This window comes from Lissotriton helveticus, chromosome 7 (genome assembly GCF_964261635.1).
Source record: "Lissotriton helveticus chromosome 7, aLisHel1.1, whole genome shotgun sequence".
Taxonomy (NCBI): domain Eukaryota; kingdom Metazoa; phylum Chordata; class Amphibia; order Caudata; family Salamandridae; genus Lissotriton; species Lissotriton helveticus.
This window is the reverse complement of record NC_136068.1, coordinates 314032318-314051082: the sequence shown is the minus strand read 5'-3', so window position 1 is coordinate 314051082 and position 18765 is coordinate 314032318. Positions and strand designations below refer to the sequence as shown.

Genomic DNA, 18765 nt, shown 5'->3' with positions numbered 1-18765 from the left:
GTCTAGGCTAACCAGAGGCAATGCGTAAAGTATTTGTACCAACACTCACAGTAACACTGTGAAAACACCACAAACTGACTCCACAACAGTTTTAGAAAAATAAAGGTATTTAATCTAAACTACACAAGACCAAAACGACAAAAATCCAACATACACAGTTCAAGAATATGGTTTCAAAAGAGTTCTTAAGGTTTGCGATAAAATTCTTCAGGTTGCGATAAAATAATTCACAGATGCGTGAAAAGTTCACAGATGCGTCACGTTTACTCACAGTACGTTTTAGTTGCGACAAAGTTCCAAAAGCAGAAGCTGGTGCGGTGGAAAACAAACGGTGCGTTGCTCCTGAGACCCTGGGGAGGCGATGCGACAGCCCCGCTGCAGCAGCGGGAGTGTTGCGACGTATCCGGTCTGTATGGGGAGGAAGGCCACTTGTATGGATTCCGGTGCGGAGGTTCCGTAGGAAGTTTGTTCTCGCAAAGGCACGATGCGACGATCTTTGGAGTTGCGACGATCTCCGGGGCGACGATGCGCGGACCAGCGGTGATCTTTTCTCTCGCAGCTCCTCGACGCGATGGTTTCTGCGACGACACTCGCAGCGACGTGATGCAGTCCGCAAGCAAGCGGTGCGGCGATCTCACCCAGCGATGACAGGCTCTGCAACGACACTCGCAGCAATGTTAGACTTTCCCGCACCGGTCTGGTGCGTCCCGCAAACGAAGGATGCGACGGCTCTGGCAGTGGCGTCAGGCGCTGCGACGATCTCGGCCTTCGTAGCGGCGGGAATCTTCTCGCACTGTCGGGGATGCGCTCCGCAAGCGAGCGATGCAACACTTTTCAATTGCAAAAGTCTCTCAAGCTTAGTTTCAAGCTTCCCAGCCCAGGTACAACTTCCAGAGGCCCCACAACTGAATGAAGCACTCTAGGAAGGACAGAACTCTCTCAGCAGAGTTCAGGGAAGCTGGGGGTGAAGTCCTTTTGTTCCTGGGACTTCAGAACAGGGAGCCAGATCTTCTCAGGCCCTTGGAGACTCCTTCAAGACAGCGGACACAGCACCACAGCAAATTCCTTACCCTCTCCTTGGCAGCAAAGCAACACGTCAGTCCAGTAGAGCAACAGCAGGACAGTCTTCCTTCTTCAGATTCAGCTTTCTCCTTGGCAGAGGTTCCTTCTTGGTTCATTCAGCCTAGGGCTGACTCAGCCAGCCTCCTGGGGAATCCCCAGCCCCTGTCACTCTCAAACCAGACAGTCAATCCACAAACAGGCCAAGGCACACATAAATGTCAGACAAGAGAAGAGCAACTTTCTAAAAGTGCTGCTCTCAAACACAGGATTTAAAAACAACCTTTCCTAAAAGATGTGTTATTAAATTCTGAGTTCAGGGATACTAGATACTTATGTCCTATCTTGTTCCTATGAGAAGAAATGCTGGAAGCCACTGTAGCCAGCATCCCCCATGTTAATCTATGGAGCAAGATAGCCTTACAATAGTGAAAAACGAAAATGGCTGTAATTCACTACCAGAACATGTTACCTGCATCAGTACCTGTTCTACCTTTCACATATATTGCACCCTGCCCAGGGGGGTACCTTGGGCCTTCCATACGGGTGACTAATGTGCACCGCCTGTGTACTGGGGAAGGTTATGTAATGATCCATTCTGTCCATCGAGGCATCCAGGAAGGTGTTGAAAAAACGGGATAAACAGCTCTGTGACACACCACCTACTGCGGCTATCACACCCTGGTAACTTCCTGTTGCCAGGAGGTGCAGGGAACAGAGTACCTGGACTTGGGTGGGTATTGCGTGCGCCCTTGGTGTCTGATGCTCAAGATGTGGTTTGAGGTCCCGTATTAGGTCAAGGATGGTGTGTGGGTCCAGCCTGTACCTTTCATGGATTTGTGGTTCAGTCAATTGAAACAATGTGATGCGCAGTCTGTACACCTGCTCTTCCCGTCTCCAGATCCTCACTCCTGCTGCTCTCAAGCGTAGCCGCCTTGCTATGAGGTAGAGGCCCGCCATTGTGTTCACACCCTTGCATTTTGGGGCTGTTTTTATGCACTGCACCTGATTACCACCTGCTCAGGATCAGTGGTAAATACCAAATCGTTAATACCGAATTTGATCAAATTCGGTAAAACAGATTTTTGCTACATCGCATTTTGGGATTTTTACTGATTCGTTATTTACCTTTTCGGTATTCTTTGTTTCGGTGTTCACAGATTGGTAAATAAGGAATCGGTAATTATTTACAGATTCGTTATTACTGATGCCATTCGGTAATACGTACATCTCACAGGGCTAAATACCGGTCGGTAAAGCTGAAATTTACCGAATTTCGGCTTTACCGACCGCTATTTGGCCACCTACATATGGCCCATACTCACTTAAAAACATTTTTTTGACATTGTTTATTGGCATCATTCATGATATCTCAAATGCATCTGCTGGTTTCCCTATACTTGTTTCTTAAGCTTATTTCCTGAATGCTCATGCCTACCCTTTGATCAAACCTTTGCTGGTTCACTTTAAGTTGACACCTTCTGCACAAAATTCCACCTGATATTGGATGCTTTAATTAGGCTAGGAAAGTTCCCTCACGGAGCCAATAATTCCTCTTTTCCACATTTTGCATTTTGAATGATTTGTTTTGCCATTTACATAATATGTAACCTCAGACCGAACAATCGTTTTGATATATGTTCTGATTTCCAAATGACTATAGATTGTAACATTGAATAATCTGCTAATAAACGTTCATGGTTTGGAAACCATTCTCTTTGTCATTCTTGTGGTGCCAAATAAGTTCCACTGTAATCTGAATATACTGCTAATGTTAGCTCCTACAATACACATTCAGTCAATATTAAAAGGTCCATACACCAGTGGTGCAACTTGTATCATGACTACATCAGGCCTGCACCCACTACCACTCACTCAGATGACCAATCAAGGCTACATTCAGTGATCGGAATACACCAATTGGCAAAGGAACAGTGATGCAGTGGGGTGTGCAATATAAGTAATTATCTGAGCCCACGGCCACTCACTCAGTTGCACACTCAGGGCTACATTCAGGAATTGAAACATGCCTCAGAAGGTAAAGATACAGTGATGCAGTGAGGTGTCCATAGTTTCAACTTTTGCTTTCCCTCCAACTTTTGACCACTACTTATCACCCTTAGCGCAATCCTTTTTAACAGCTTTCACCCTTTCTCTACCTCTCTGTGTTCGCTTTACCAATCATTTTTTACTCCTTCTGTACTTGTGGTCTTGCTTCTTGCTCGCTCCATCTGTTTTCAGATTCTTTTTGATATTTTTATATACTTTTACTTACTCACATCTGGCTAAGTTTTCACCCCCACAATTATACCTTTCATTACTCTATGTATTCTAACTTTCTTCCACAGTACCTCCTTTCACCTTTCCTTCTTCTCCCATTCTATCTTCATCTGCCTTCTCTTTTACTCTCTTTGTTCTCATGAGAAATTGGGTTATTGGTTGAGAGGGGTGAAACCCATTTCAAGCATCAGCTACAATTTGTGTCAGGGTGAATCACAAAAGTCCCTAAATTAACCTGCACTTAACCAAATGGTAGCTTGGCCCAAAAGCAATCAGGCTTAACTAGAGACAAAGTGTGAAGTATTAGCACTTGATCAGTAATAATGAATGTGAAAATACAACACAAGAAAATCCCACATCAATATAGAACAATAGAATAAATATTAATAAATAAAATGATAACAGAATGTCAAAATTCCAAACAGTAAAACTGGAGGTTTGCATTTCAATGTCCTAGGTAAAAGTAGCACCAAAAAGGGAAAAGTGCCAAATGGAATTATCTGGTTGTGCCGGACCAGGAAAAAATCACATATTCATGCTGACCACAATGGAGCATAGGCCGGGTATAGGACTGAGTTTGGCCTGCTAGGATATGTACCTGGTTGTACTTGGACTCAGAGATGAGATCCTGTGTCATGTTGTGTTCAGCTATGTCAGTCGAGATGGGGCCACTGATTAAGAGCTGTGATGTGCTGCGTTGAGGTGTGTCACACTACCTCAGTTCCAATTAGGCTCCTGATCAGAAGTTGTAAGATGCTGCAATGCTAGATCCTGCATTGAGATGCGTCGTGCAGAATTGATTCTGCTGAGGCTGCTTTTCAGGAGCTGTAAGGTGCTGCATACAGGTCCTATGTCTCGCACACCCAAGTTGCGTTGGTTTGGATGAGTTCACCATTCAGGAGCTGCGAGGTGCTGTGATCTGAGGTCTTGCTTTCTGGTTCGTAGGTTCTGAGGGATCCCACAGCAGGGCCAGGAGAAGTACACTCTGATACCAGTCATGGGTCCAGGACCTGAGGGACACCCCTTGCGGCTCAAGACTAACTTCAGCAGCGATCAGAAGCAGGGCACAGGTAGGTCCAGTTGAGTCTGGGCTGCTGGGCAGATGCAGGACCGGTCTCCGTAGCTTATGCCTCTGTAGCTCAGAACAGGAGGCAAGTCAGCTAGCCCTAGGAGTCAGTCTGGTGATTCTGGGTTCAAGGTGCAGGTCCAATCTTCCTTCCTCAGGCAGCAGGGCATTCCATCTAAGAACAGGGCAGTCTGGCACTCCTTCCAGCAGCAGGGCAGCAAAGCTGCCAGAGGCCTCCTCAGGTCCAGAACTTAACTGAAGAGTGGGTCTAAGGGTTCTGATTTTATACCTGGTGCCAGCTTTGGAGTGGAAGAAACTTCTGGAGTCCCCCCTCTCACAGAAGTAGGCTAGTGTAAGGTCATTGGTTTGTGAACCGAGGCAGGGTCTTGGAAGTTCAAGGAGTGGTGCACACAGCTTCCCACCCACATCCTGCCAACATCCAGGGCCTCCATTGTGTGGCTGTCTGGAAAGAATACACAAGGGCCACCTGCCACTACACTGAGCCAGGCACCAAAAGGTGAGGACAAGAAAATGTAAACTTTCTGAAAGTGGCATTTTCAAAATCGTGAATTACAACCTAATACTACCATTAAATATGATTTTAAATTACAATCATGTGACACTATGATATTTCTACCTGCTCTCAAACAAAACATATCACCTATTAAAAGTAAAAAGGTAACCCATTGTTATCCATACTTAAAGTAGTGGAAAATAAGTTTGTGAGTTTTGTACTCCCAGGACATGTATAACTTAAATATACATATCCCACTTTTTAAATACAAGGCACCCTGCTCTATAGGCTGTCTAAGGCCTAACTTAAGGGTGATTTATATGTATTAAAAATGTCGTTTTAGCCCTGGAAAATACGTCAATCAGGTGTAAGTCAATTTTACTATGTTGTAGGTACTGAGCACAAGCACAAGCACTTTAGCACTGGTTAGCAGTGGTAAAGTACACACACCTCTAAGGCCAACAAAAAGAAATTCAGCAAAACAGGAGGGGAGAAGGCAACAAGTTGTTGGGTGACCCTGCAGAGAGGGCCAAGTCCTACAGTTCTCTTCTCCCTTCCTTCTGGACCTCTGTCACTTCTGCCAATTTTCCTATTTCAAGTTTTCCTTCACATTCTCCTGCATCATTCATCCTCTTTCTCACTATTATTTCCTCTACATGCCCAACTATGGGCCGGATTTTGATTATGGCAGATAGGTTACTCCTTCGCAAACTTGACCCTATGCTGTCTGCCTTATTACAAGTGCATTATATGCATGGCATTTGTAATAAGGTAGAGAGTAAACCCATCACATTTGTGACAGAGTACCCATATCATATGCCAAACTCTAAATTAGGGCATATGTCTGTATCTAAGTGAATGGCGCTAATCAAATAGTGTGCTGCAGTATGCAACAATATGTGACTGGGTCAGTAGTGTTGTCTTACTCTCAAACCTCAGTGAATTTCTCATTATATAACTATACCTATAAATCTGAGTGTGCTACTACGTGTACGGGAGAGAGGAAATGCATGTGCCTCAGTGTGTCTCTTGGTATTTCTCCAAACTTAGATAGATATGTGTATATAGATATGTGTATTAATCTCTGTGTATCAGTTCAGTTTATTTCAATAATGCGTTTATTAAGACATATGTTCATAAAACATACATTTCAACATTGTTAAAAACATCTAACAAGAACATAAGCCATACTCTTAATATACATTGTTAAAAAATTACCCTTTATGTTTAATGAACATTGAAAACGTGCTATATCGACAGCAACATCCAAAAATACATATACAGCAATAAAGCAATTGCCTCAGATCTTGATCTAATCTCATATTTTAGAAAAATAGTTTTTCAAAAGTTAAATGAATAAATAATAAGGACAATCAATGAGAACTTTGCAAATAGAACATTTTATTTTTAAAAATCATTTACATATTGCGTTATTATCTTCTATCCCATTACACCATTCGGAGCGAGAAAAAATTGGATTACAACTAGGCCGCATTTTAAGTAGATCTAAGCGCATTTAGGGGTTTGGGAAATCTGTCAGGTATGGGAAAAGCTCTGTTTGACGACGAGTGTTAATTAACTGTGAGCAATAAAGGGGGTTTCTCTCAGAGTGTGTTTATTGGAAAATATATCCCAGTTACTTATTCCACCTAAAGTACTATGAATAGTTTTCTGTGAGTCTGTATATGTTGGCCGTAAGTGTGCCTCTAACCATTTCTCTATACTTAAAAAAACAGTGTCTGTCTCATTGGTGTTTTCTCAAACCTCGACGAAAATGTGTCCCCACATTCTTTAAGACAAAGGAAAGCCTATATTTTAATGTCATATCTTTTTATAAAAATGTGGAAATTCACAGAAAACTCGCAGTTTAAAACGAAATATGGCTTAAGTACTTAAAACCATTGAAATCTGTCAGTTAGGGTTTTATATCAGAATGCATCATTGATGTATGTGGTGAAGACATAAGTAAGGCCATCAAAGATGTCATATGTGAGATCATACATAGCATAAAGTAGTGGGATAACTTATTGTTCAAACAATTATGTCAATGGTGATGTCATGAATGATGTCTCTAATGATATATTGTGTGATGTCATTTGGGACGCAGAGAGGTGCTAGTTATGGTTTGCACAACAAACCAAAACAAGGCTAATTTATATAGTTTCATGTGTCTGAGCCAGCACAAGAACTTAGGGCTCGATTCACAAAAGTAATCAGAGACAAAATCCTAACTTTTTAGGAGTACTAAAGTTAGGATTTTGCCTCAGTTAAATTTAAGTTTTGGTCTTAAGTTAACTTAAGACAAACTTAAGTTTAACTGAGAAAAAATCCTAGTCATAAAGGTAGGATTTTGTCTCAGTTAAACTTAAGTTTGTCTTAAATTTAATTTAAGAACAAAACTTAAGATTGACTGAGACAAAATCCTACCTTTAGTACTACATGCTGGCCCATGCATCAAGCAAAATTGTTCTCGCTAAATTAGAGAATCAGTAAATTAGGCCGTTAGCGAGCCCCAAACAACAGATTCCAATGCATCAACCCCAATAGCGAAAATACTAAAGAATCGCAAACAATCCCCCCGGTAAATTCCGAATCGCAAAATAAAGAATCGGAAATTCCGAAAACAACAATTGCGTTTGCCAATAGCGATTAGCAAGCAAAGAATCGCAAATGAATGCATCAAAAATCGCTAATACCGAAAATCATCATAATCGATATTTAGCATGAGCAGAATAAGGGGAATCTCAACCAGGAGGTAAAGTTGCTGAAGCACAAAAAAAATATCTATTTTTTTACCTTTTTCACAGGTATAATGAATCGGAAACCCTTCAAAAATGGCACAAGAGACCCTGTTTATTTTCTCCAAAATGGCAGCCCTCTACGTGCTTGCAAGGAGGATGAGAATAAATGCAGCAGCACAGCGCAGGAGGAGGATTCAGGAGAGGGTATTCAGAGTGCGCCTTACATTGTTGGGCCAAAATGAAGATGAAGTATATGACAAGTACCGTCTGAATCGTGCCATGATAATGCGCCTAATTGCTGACCTGGAACCACTACTGCAGCACCAGACCCGTAGGACCAATGCCATTCCTGCGCACGTCCAGGTCCTATGCAGCCTGCACCTACTGGCGTCTGGAAGCTTTCCAGGGGGTCGTAGCTGTAGCGGGAGGCATCTCCCAAAGCGCACTATCACGCTTCTTCCGTAAATTCATTAATTCCATGCTTACAATGATACATACCCACATCACCTTCCCCACAACCCCACAGCAGTTGAACCAGACCAAACAGGACTCCTACCAGCTGGCCCAATTACCCCATGTCATAGGATGCATAGACTACACGCATGTCCCCATCTGTCCCCCCTCAGCCAACGAGTACATCCTCCGTAACAGGAAGTCCTATCACTCGATCAACGTGCAGGTCGTGTGCAATGCCAAGCACATAATTACGGACATAGTGGCTCAATTTCCAGGGAGCACATACGACTCATATATATTCAGACACAGTGGCATCCACAGGCGTCTGCCCAATGGTGAATTCGGAGAGGGACACCTACTTGGTACATACTCATATCTATTCATTACATCAGTATCACATATGTATTTGCATTACTGCTGCTAAGCCTTTGCTTCCCCCCCTGTAGGTGACGGTGCATACGCCTTGCGGGACTATATCCTCACCCCCTACCTCAACCCAGAAAAACCACAGGAGCAACGCTACAACGCGGCACATATTAGCACCAGAAATGTGGTTGAGAGAACATTTGGGATCCTGAAAAGTCACTTCAGGATCTTACATAAGACTGGCGGTGCTTTGCAATATAACCCAGAGACCTGCTGCAGGATTGTAGCAGTATGTGCCATGCTGCACAACATTGCAACCAGAAGGGGGATACCCATTGAGATGGATGGAAATGACAACGATCGTGATGACCAACCACCCTCACTTCAGAGCCAGGTAAGAATGAGCCAACACAATATATTGTGGAGTGCAAATGTTTAATTCACATGAGCACTTGTCAAAGTGAATATTCATATTTAGTAAACATGACGGTGATTCAACACATTGTGAATATAAACATGTTCGTTGACAGCACGGGAGTGCAATAACAATATTTAAGTGGCCCATGGTTACACCACCATGGACAAATAGGCGGAACTGCATCACCACGATGTGTGTCTGTGGCTGTAGAGCTGCGCGAACTGCGCCTCCTGCTACTGGTCTCCGGCACAGACACACTACTCACGCACGATGCCGCCTCACTGCCCTCCTCCCCTCTCAAGTTGCTAGCACTAAATGTGCCAGACTGTAGAAGTTCCACTGCAGTGGTCACCTGGCCTAAGGTCTTCGCTACATCCCCGCAGTAATGTCCCAGGTCTATCTGCAGTAACACGGAGCGGCGTGACAAAACAGCAGTGCTGTTGCAGAGCTTGGTGATGGCCGTAGTAGATGCAGATGAACGAAGCAAGCTCTGCCGATGCCTCCTGCACTCGCTTTGTTGTCCTGCTAGGACGGCACGTGTGAGTTCCTGTAGGGACTTGTTTATTTCCCGATTCCCCTCTGCTACAACTGTGGTCAGGTGACGCACAGCGTCTGTCATGGTGCACATGTGTTTGGCCAGTTTAGAGATGTTGAGGTTCATTGTGCCCAATTGTCTCCCCTGCAGGTGCTGAACAGCCGGCATCTGGGACTCTACCCACCATAGACATTTGGAGCCACTGTCTGACTCGGCCACGTGCTGGTGTTGGAGCTGGCGGAGTGACACGTGTCGGATGTACGTCATTACGACGCACACTTTTACAACGCGTTCCATTACAACGCGGTTGTAACAACGCAAGTCGTTACAACGACATGCGTTGGGGGGGGCGCAAATTAAAAAAATTTAATTTACTATTCCAACATCAGTCCCCGTGGATAGTAGGGAAGGTGCTGGGATAGTAAATTAAATGATTTACTATCCTTGAGCGCCCCCCAGCGCAATTCGTTGTAACAACTTTCGTTGTTATGACCGCGTCGTAATGGAACAGCGTTGTAATGGTTGCGTCGTAAACGTCGCATACCCACGTGTCTGGCTGGGAACCCTTGTGGGTGCTGGGCTCGGCTCTGTTTCCATTACCTGCAGGGAGGGGACATGTGCCCTGCATCTTGGTGGTGTTGTCGGTGGTGGTGGTGGTGGTGGTGGTGGTGTCGGTGGTGATGTTGGTGGTGGTGTGGATTGACGGTCCTGCGGAGTCTCTCCATCTGTCTCTGCCGGTGTCTTTGAAATTATGAGGCGCCCCCTGTCATCTAGGTCCACTGGAGATGCATCTGTGTGTGAAACAGTGCATTGTTATTTTATTTTGTTACTTGATCTGTTTAGCATTTGCCTACTTTTAACATTATAAAGTACAGTTTTAGGCACACTGTTGGACCTGTCCTGCTGGTCTCATTTCTTTCGCATTGGTGATCATACATGCACACTTGGCTAACCTGACTACAACTCCCATGATGCAATTCACATGTGAGGGTATATGTGTAATGCACTTCTTCCTGCACACTGTGATTGGCCTGGGGGATGTGCATGGGTATACAATACGCAGCGTATCAGCGCAGGCATGCATCTTACCTTGTTCTGTGGTTGCTGCGCCGGAAGTGTCTATTCGGGTGACTCGCACGACTGCCTCTGGCTCAATAGTCCACTCAACTAGGACCTCCAGGGCTGTGTTGGCAGGTACTCTGGATGGCCCCCTCCTGTGCCAGCTGTTTCCTTCACCCTTTCTGCGATTGGTTCCTTTGCCCTTTTCCTGAGGTCATCCCACCTCTTCTTAAGGTCGTCAGTGCTGCGGTGCGTGACTCCCACAGCATTTACCCTCTCCTTTATGCGCAGCCATATCTTGCACTTCTCAGCTTCTGGCACATTGAGGGACTACTTTCCAAAAAGTTTGTCATGCTTGCTGCTCACCCCCTCGATCAAGTGTTCCAGTCCCTATAAGAGAACTTTCTCTTCCTCTTCCTGGGCGTGGCAGATGGATTTGACGCATTGTTGTCCTTCCTGGATAGCTGTAGAGTGGCTGGGTTGTGTGGGTGAAGTCTCTCAGCTCAGCTTCTGTGCTCTGCCTCCTCCTCTGAGCTCTTCAGTGCACTGAATGAAGCATGGGCTGGATGACTTCCTGGTTGTGATGTCATCAGCCTGCTTCCAGAGCGACCCGTTTTTTTGCGAAAACGCAAATACCGATTTCGGTAATAGCTATTTTTTATTTTAAGGAATCGCTACCATGTATTCGGTTTATTTTTGCAATTTTTACTGAATTGCTAAATTTGACTGAATCTGTACATGCATCCCGAAAAACAAATCCTTATTTACGATTCTTTATACATCGCTAATAAGGACTCTCTTTTCTGAATATTGATGCATGTGCGCCTAAATGCCTTCTGTGAATACCGAAAGTCATATAGTTAGGATTTTGTCTCAGATTACTTTTGTGAATCGGGTCCTCTGTTTTGTTTTAACTGTGTTCTTTTCAGTGAAAAAAAATATATATATATATATATATATATATATATATATATCAAACACGAAAGTTAGCCCCAAAGGAAGAGCCCACGAGTAGTTGCAAGTGTTCGGTATTTTTAATGGATGGCAGCTACAGCAAGTGAACCGGGCAGAATGCATCCAATGTTCCTGGCCAGACGCGTTTCGGGTGGTGTTCCCTTCCTCAATGGCCAAATGCTGCAAACACCATGACCCGCTGTACGTTCTCTTTTCAATTGCACGGACCTGCCCCAATGGGCGGGGCCTATCGCTAAGCCCTCTGGTCCTTGTAGTGCACATATAAATTCTCGAGTGAGTCCGTCATGGTGAACTGCAAAATGTCACTTATAATCTGCCCCAGTGGGTTGATGCAAATCGTTCCGCTTTAGATGCCGTGTAACTTGTGCTGACACCTCCGACAAACTGCTCCCGCTGAAACGATGAAACCATGTGGCATCATCTACGGCTCACGACAGTGAGGGGGCTCTCCCGCGGCTGGGCTCAGCCGCATACATCAAACACGAAAGTTAGCCCCAAAGGAAGAGCCCACGAGTAGTTGCAAGTGTTCGGTATTTTTAATGGATGACAGCTACAGCAAGTGAACCGGGCAGAATGCATCCAATGTTCCTGGCCAGACGCGTTTCGGGTGGTGTTCCCTTCCTCAATGGCCAAATGCTGCAAACACCATGACCCGCTGTACGTTCTCTTTTCAATTGCACGGACCTGCCCCAATGGGCGGGGCCTATCGCTAAGCCCTCTGGTCCTTGTAGTGCACATATAAATTCTCGAGTGAGTCCGTCATGGTGAACTGCAAAATGTCACTTATAATCTGCCCCAGTGGGTTGATGCAAATCGTTCCGCTTTAGATGCCGTGTAACTTGTGCTGACACCTCCGACAAACTGCTCCCGCTGAAACGATGAAACCATGTGGCATCATCTACGGCTCACGACAGTGAGGGGGCTCTCCCGCGGCTGGGCTCAGCCGCATACATCAAACACGAAAGTTAGCCCCAAAGGAAGAGCCCACGAGTAGTTGCAAGTGTTCGGTATTTTTAATGGATGACAGCTACAGCAAGTGAACCGGGCAGAATGCATCCAATGTTCCTGGCCAGACGCGTTTCGGGTGGTGTTCCCTTCCTCAATGGCCAAATGCTGCAAACACCATGACCCGCTGTACGTTCTCTTTTCAATTGCACGGACCTGCCCCAATGGGCGGGGCCTATCGCTAAGCCCTCTGGTCCTTGTAGTGCACATATAAATTCTCGAGTGAGTCCGTCATGGTGAACTGAAAAATGTCACTTATAATCTGCCCCAGTGGGTTGATGCATGGGGCTAACTTTCGTGTTTGATATATATATATATATATGTATATATATATTGCCTACTGGCGATAGCCAGTAGGTATATATAGTTTGGACCTAGATTCCATAGGAAATCCACAACATTCTATTGGGAATAACTTTGGCGCCGGTTAATGAATGTACGCGATTTTATCAAAGAAGATGGCCCGTTACGCTCCGCTCCTTCCTTGAAAGTTTCGGGGGGATTCGTCAAGCGGGAGCCAAGAAAAAAGGGGGGTCCCAAAACGTGTTTTCCCCATGTTAATTTCCATAGGACGATGAGACACGGCTACAGCCCGAACCGCTGAACGGAATTACACCAAACTTGGCAAAATGGTAGGGACTGGTACATAGTAGTGCTTTTTCTATATTTGGTGAAAATTGCTCCAGTGGTTTTTATGGAAATTAACTTCAAAAACACATATATATCTATATGCGCGCTCCGAGCGCTTTGGGTACGCGTACCGGTAAGCGCACCCGGCGCGCCACGGAAGTGCGCGAGCGGAAAGCTGATTGGCTCTCGGGTGTCTGTCAACATTCGAACCAGTCCGGAGAGTCCGCCATTTTGTGTCTCGGTAGAACCGAGACACAAGAGGTGAAAAATAAAAGGGGAAAACGTTGAAAGTGGGCAGTGTAGAGACCCCCTGACCCCCTAGGTTTTCTCAGGGGGGCCTAGAAGGACCACAAAGGGCAAAAAAAAAAATTATATATTTTTTGAAAATTTCGTGGAGTCAGCTCAGGGTGCGCGTACATGGGCGTTTACAGGTACGCGTACCCTGAGCGTACCACAGGGGAAAACAGTGAAAAAGGGGGTCCCAAAACGTGTTTTTCCCCATGCAATTTTCCATAGGACATCTAGCCCTTCTCAGGGGGTCCCAGAAGAACCCCAAGGGCCAGAAAAAACCGCGCAATTTTTTTTTTGCCCTGGGGTGATTCTGATACCTCCTGAGAAGGGCTAGAGGGTCAGGGGATCTCTACCCTGCCCCATTTTCGCGTTTTCCACTCTTGTTTTGGGCTCTCTTGTGCCTTAGTTCTCCTGAGAAACAAGATGGTGGCCAACACTTCTTGGTTTGGACAGTTTAGAATGTTGGCAGACGACTGCCAGCCAATCAGGAGTGCGCGCAGACCTTTCCGAGCATGGGCTGCATTGATTGGCTGTGAACACTCCAAACCAGGAAGTTTGGGCAGCCATCTTGTGCTCGGTAGACCGAGGCACAAAAGAAACAGAAAAACAAACGTGTAGAATGCAAAAAGGGGGCAGGGTAGAAACACCCTCACCACCTACGGCTGCTCAGGTGGTCCCACAAGGATATTAACATATTTAAACGTTATCCGCTAATAGAATTAGCATTTAGAAAACCTTTGAAATTTATTGAGAAAAACCATAGGTTTCACGCCTGATATAGGGGTACACTACGATCGCGTTTTTCCCGCATCCTCCGGGCCGGCGGAAGCCACCGCCGGCCCGGAGGATGCGGGAAAACCGCCGCGGAGCATCCAAAGACCCACCGCCAAATTAGGATGGCTGGTGGGTCTTGGTGTATGTCTGCCGCTTTTCCGCCGCAGTCGGCTTACAACCGCGGCGGGAAAGCTCTTATATGGTGGCGGTGTCTCTCAGACACCGCCTGCCTTATTAGGATCGCGTAGCAGATATGCTTTTCCGCGGCGGGTTCTCCGCCGTGGAAAAGCATACGGATGTGCACTTCGGGGGCCCGTTGCGGGCCCCCAGGGTGAAGGGGGGTAGGGGGTGCACATGGGGGGTACCTATGTACTCCCTGCATTTACATGCAGACAGCGGCTGGCACCGCGTGGTGCCTGCCGCTTTCTGCATGTAAATGCAATGCGTGCTTTTTTACCATTGCGGCGGGTGCAGCTTGAAGCCGCACCCGCCGTAATGTTAAAAATAGAGGATGTGACCGCCAGGGTGGCTGTCACATCCTAATTGCACAGGAGGGAACGCCGCAGCCCATGCGGACGTTCCCTCCTCCTCAGGGGTTGCGGACAGACTCAAGTCCGTCCGCGATCCTAATGGGCTCCATAGTTAGGAATTAGCATTTAAAAAACCTTGCAAATTCACTGAAAAAACCATAGGTTTCAGGCCTTATATAGTTAGGAATTAGCATTTAAAAAACCTTGCAAATTCACTGAAAAAACCATAGGTTTCAGGCCTTATATAGTTAGGAATTAGCATTTAAAAAACATTGCAAATTCACTGAAAAAACCATAGGTTTCAGCCCTTATATAGTTAAGAATTAGCATATAAAAAACCTTTGAAATTCACTGAACAAACCATAGGTTTCAGGCCTTATATAGTTAGGAATTAGCATTTAAAAAACCTTTGAAATTCACTCAAAAAACTATAAGTTTTAGGGGTGTTATAGTTAGCTGGACATTTCACTTATACAAAACCATTGTTCAGTTCAGTTCAGTTCTTTTATTTGTTTCGAAGGTAAAAAACCATCATGAAAATACATAATAGTACATAATCACATAAAAACATACTGAACAACATAACGATATGTTTGACAAAACAGAGCGGAAAGTTAAAAAGGGATTTTTGTGAATAATTGAAACGGAGTGCAAATATGACACAAGGCTCCATGTGACTTTTTAGTTTCCTTCCTGTCCCAGCAATTTTATCAGCCTCTTGTGTTTCTTAGTTTAAAAGCAATTTTCAGAAAGCTCGTGATGGCAAACAGGGTACGCAATTCGGTGGCTCTTTGCAGAAACAATAAAGCAGATTTAGCATGGATAATAGATGAGTCTTTTAAAACGTCCACTAAAAATCTTTGACGCGGTGTTTTATAAAAAGAACATAATAATACAAAATGAAGGGTGTCCTGCGGAGACCTGTTGTCGCAGCCGCAGGCACCCTTCTACTCAATTGTTTGTGTAAACCCTTTTTAACTTTCCGCTCTGTTTTGTCAAACATATCGTTATGTTGTTCAGTATGTTTTAATGTGATTATGTACTATTATGTATTTTCATGATGGTTTTTTACCTTCGAAACAAATAAAAGAACTGAACTGAACTACAAAACCATTGAAATTGCTCCTATATAGTTAGTTGTACTAACTATATTTCGCGCACCCGCAATCCACTGCTGATGATGTCACATATTACATCATTCATGACATGGTCAGTGACATCACTGATGACATCTCAAATGACATCACTGATGACATCACTGATTCAGTGAGAGGACAGGGTAAAGGGTTGACCAAGGGTCTAAAAGAGCCAGGTTTTCAGGTTCTTGCGGAATGTGTTGTGATTCGGATCTACTCTGATCGGTAGGGGTAGAGAGTTCCACGTTTCTGGGGCTATTTTAGAGAAACATCTGTCCCCGTTTGTGACTGTGCGGACTTTTGGGGCTGTTAGGAGGTGTTTGTCTGAGGAGCGGAGGGTTCTAGTCGGGCAGTAATCGGAGAGTTTTCTTTCCATATATTTCGGTCCTTGGCCATTGATAGTTTTGTGGACTAGGCAGCATATTTTAAATTTAATACGTTTTTTATGGGAAGCCAGTGTAATTTTCTGAGACAAGGGGCCGATGAAGTGCGGGGGGGAAGATCGAGGACCAGCCTGGCCGCTGTATTTTGAAGGGTCTGGAGTTTTGTTAAAAGACTTTAATTGATGGCGGCGAGCAGTGCATTACCGTAGTCCAGGCGATTTATGATTAAGCCCTGAATTAGGGGCATGCGAGATGATATGGGGATCCACTTAAAGATCTTCCTGAGGCTGCACATTAGTCCTAAGCTGGTGTGTACTACTTTGTTAACATAGGATGACATGGATTATCAATAGTGACTCCCAAATTCCGAACTGAGTTTTTCGGGGCAGGACAGGGGCCTAGTGTTGAAGGCCACCATTCATTTGACCAGTATTTCTGCGCATTTCCAAACAGCATAATCTCGGTCTTTCCAGCATTAAGCATCAGGTAGTTATTGGTCATCCATTCCTTTATAGAGGTCATGAAGTGTTGGAATCTGGATTTAGTGTCTGCGGGGTTTGGGCCTAGGGTGATTAACAGCTGAGTGTCGTCAGCGTAGGACACAGTTTCAAAGCCGTAAGCTCTGATTACCTTTGCCAGTGGGGATAGGTATAATTAAAAAGTGTGGGGCTCATTATTGATCCCTGAGGGACACCCTTATCGTTTTCCACATTAGCTGAAGAAAATGGTCCAAGTTGGACCCTAGACCGCCTTCTGGTCAGGTAGCTCTGGATCCAAAGTAGGGCTGGGCCCTCGACACCAATCCCAGCCAGGCGCTCTAAGAGAATGCTATGTGAGATGGTGTCGAAGGCCGCCGACAAGTCGAGTAGGATCAGGATGGCTGATTGCTTTGTGTCGATGGTCAGCCGAATATTATCCACAATCTCAAGCAAGGCAGTCTCAGTGCTAAGAAAAGCTCTGAAGCCTGACTGGGATGGATCCAGTAGATTGTTATCTTCCAGGTGTTTAACTAGCTGTTTATTTATTAGTGATTCCATGATTTTCCCAAAGAGTGGTAGGAGGGAGATCGGACGGTAGTTTAGGGGTTGTTTTGGGTTGGCGTTGTTCTTTTTTAGTATTGGTCAGATTGTGGCTTCTTTCCATTGGGTGGGGACCGTACAATGGACTAAAGAAAGGTTCAGGGTAGCGGTCAGTTCAGTGGTCAGGGCCGGTGCAATTTTAGCTAGAATTTGGGCAGACGCGGGGTCTGCTGGGGACCCTGATTTGATTTTCTTTATTGTGGTGCCTACTTCTTCCTCTGAAAATGTATGAAATTCTTTAAGGGCATTATAAGAGGGAGGTTGTTCTTTAGGTGATTGATCAGTTGTCCTTATGCCTATAGCTGGCACAGTCGGTTTGGGAAATAGTTTGTGGATATCGTTTATTTTGTCCGTAAAGTAGGTGGAGAGGACATTAACCCATTCTTGGGACTCCATGAGTGGAGGTTGGCAGGATGGGGGGTTTGTGAATTCTTTTACTATTGAGTACAGTTCTCTATGTGAGTTCCCTGCCTGGCTAATCCTGTTTCCAAGGTAGACTTTTTTTGCTGATGCTATCTTGTTCATGTAGTCTTTATGTAAGGCTTTATACTGTTGTTTGTCGGTTATATTTCTTGTTTTGTGCCATTATCATTCGGCTGTTCTAGCAGCCTGTCAATATTCCAGAAGAGGGGCCCTTGAGTAACTTGTTTATAAAAAGCCCTTTTCACATGCTGGGCAAAATTCTTGATCTTTACATGTTCACTGTTTCAGGGCAGCTGTTATAAACAATAATGGCTCAGCTAAGCATATTCCTCAGCATGATACAAGCAAACTAGCTAAAGGCTGTGCAGAAGGCATGTTACACATAGTACTTGAAACAGTATGAATTATTCCAAGTGGCTAGAAACACTGTGACAAATACTCTGAGCTCATACACGCCAGAAACTGCTAATAACTACAAAAATGTAAGTTGATGGTGAACCTCTACAGCTAACACTGATGCTTACATTTCACATGGACCACTACTGATTACACTGATCTTGCACTCCGTTAATTGATGAAAGATTCAGGTGCTCTCATCTTGCTTACGCTGATTATAGATTTGATTGGCTTGAATATTGGATGTCTGTGCTCTGGGGTATTGAAAGATACATATTGTAAGAACTGAAAAGATATTGAGTCTCGTCTTGTGTACCATAATTTCAGAGAAGCAACTGGGCTTTTTTCAAGGATCATGGGATCTGATTAACGGAAACCTGAAATGTTTAGATTACAATATGCATATGCTATTCATGATCATAAGATAATGTAGAGTTGTATACAGAGTACATTTTGAAACTGTTAAGTAGCATTAGATTTGGGGATGAATTGATGGTCTTTCTCTTCCAGAGAAGCCTACACTCATATTATGAAAACACAACTACAGAATCTTCTATAGCTCCACTATCCAATCATTTTCTTTCATAATCTCCTTCCCTTCAATTTCAAATGATTTGATTCTAAAAAACATCAAGGGTGAGTTTTGGTG

The 18765-nt window shown here is 44.6% G+C and overlaps 1 protein-coding gene across 2 annotated transcripts in view; it reads right to left on the bottom strand.

Annotated features, from left to right (window-relative positions):
- Positions 1 to 18765, bottom strand: part of L3MBTL1 (L3MBTL histone methyl-lysine binding protein 1) — a 370013-nt gene that overhangs the window by 90525 nt on the left and 260723 nt on the right. The window lies entirely within an intron of this gene.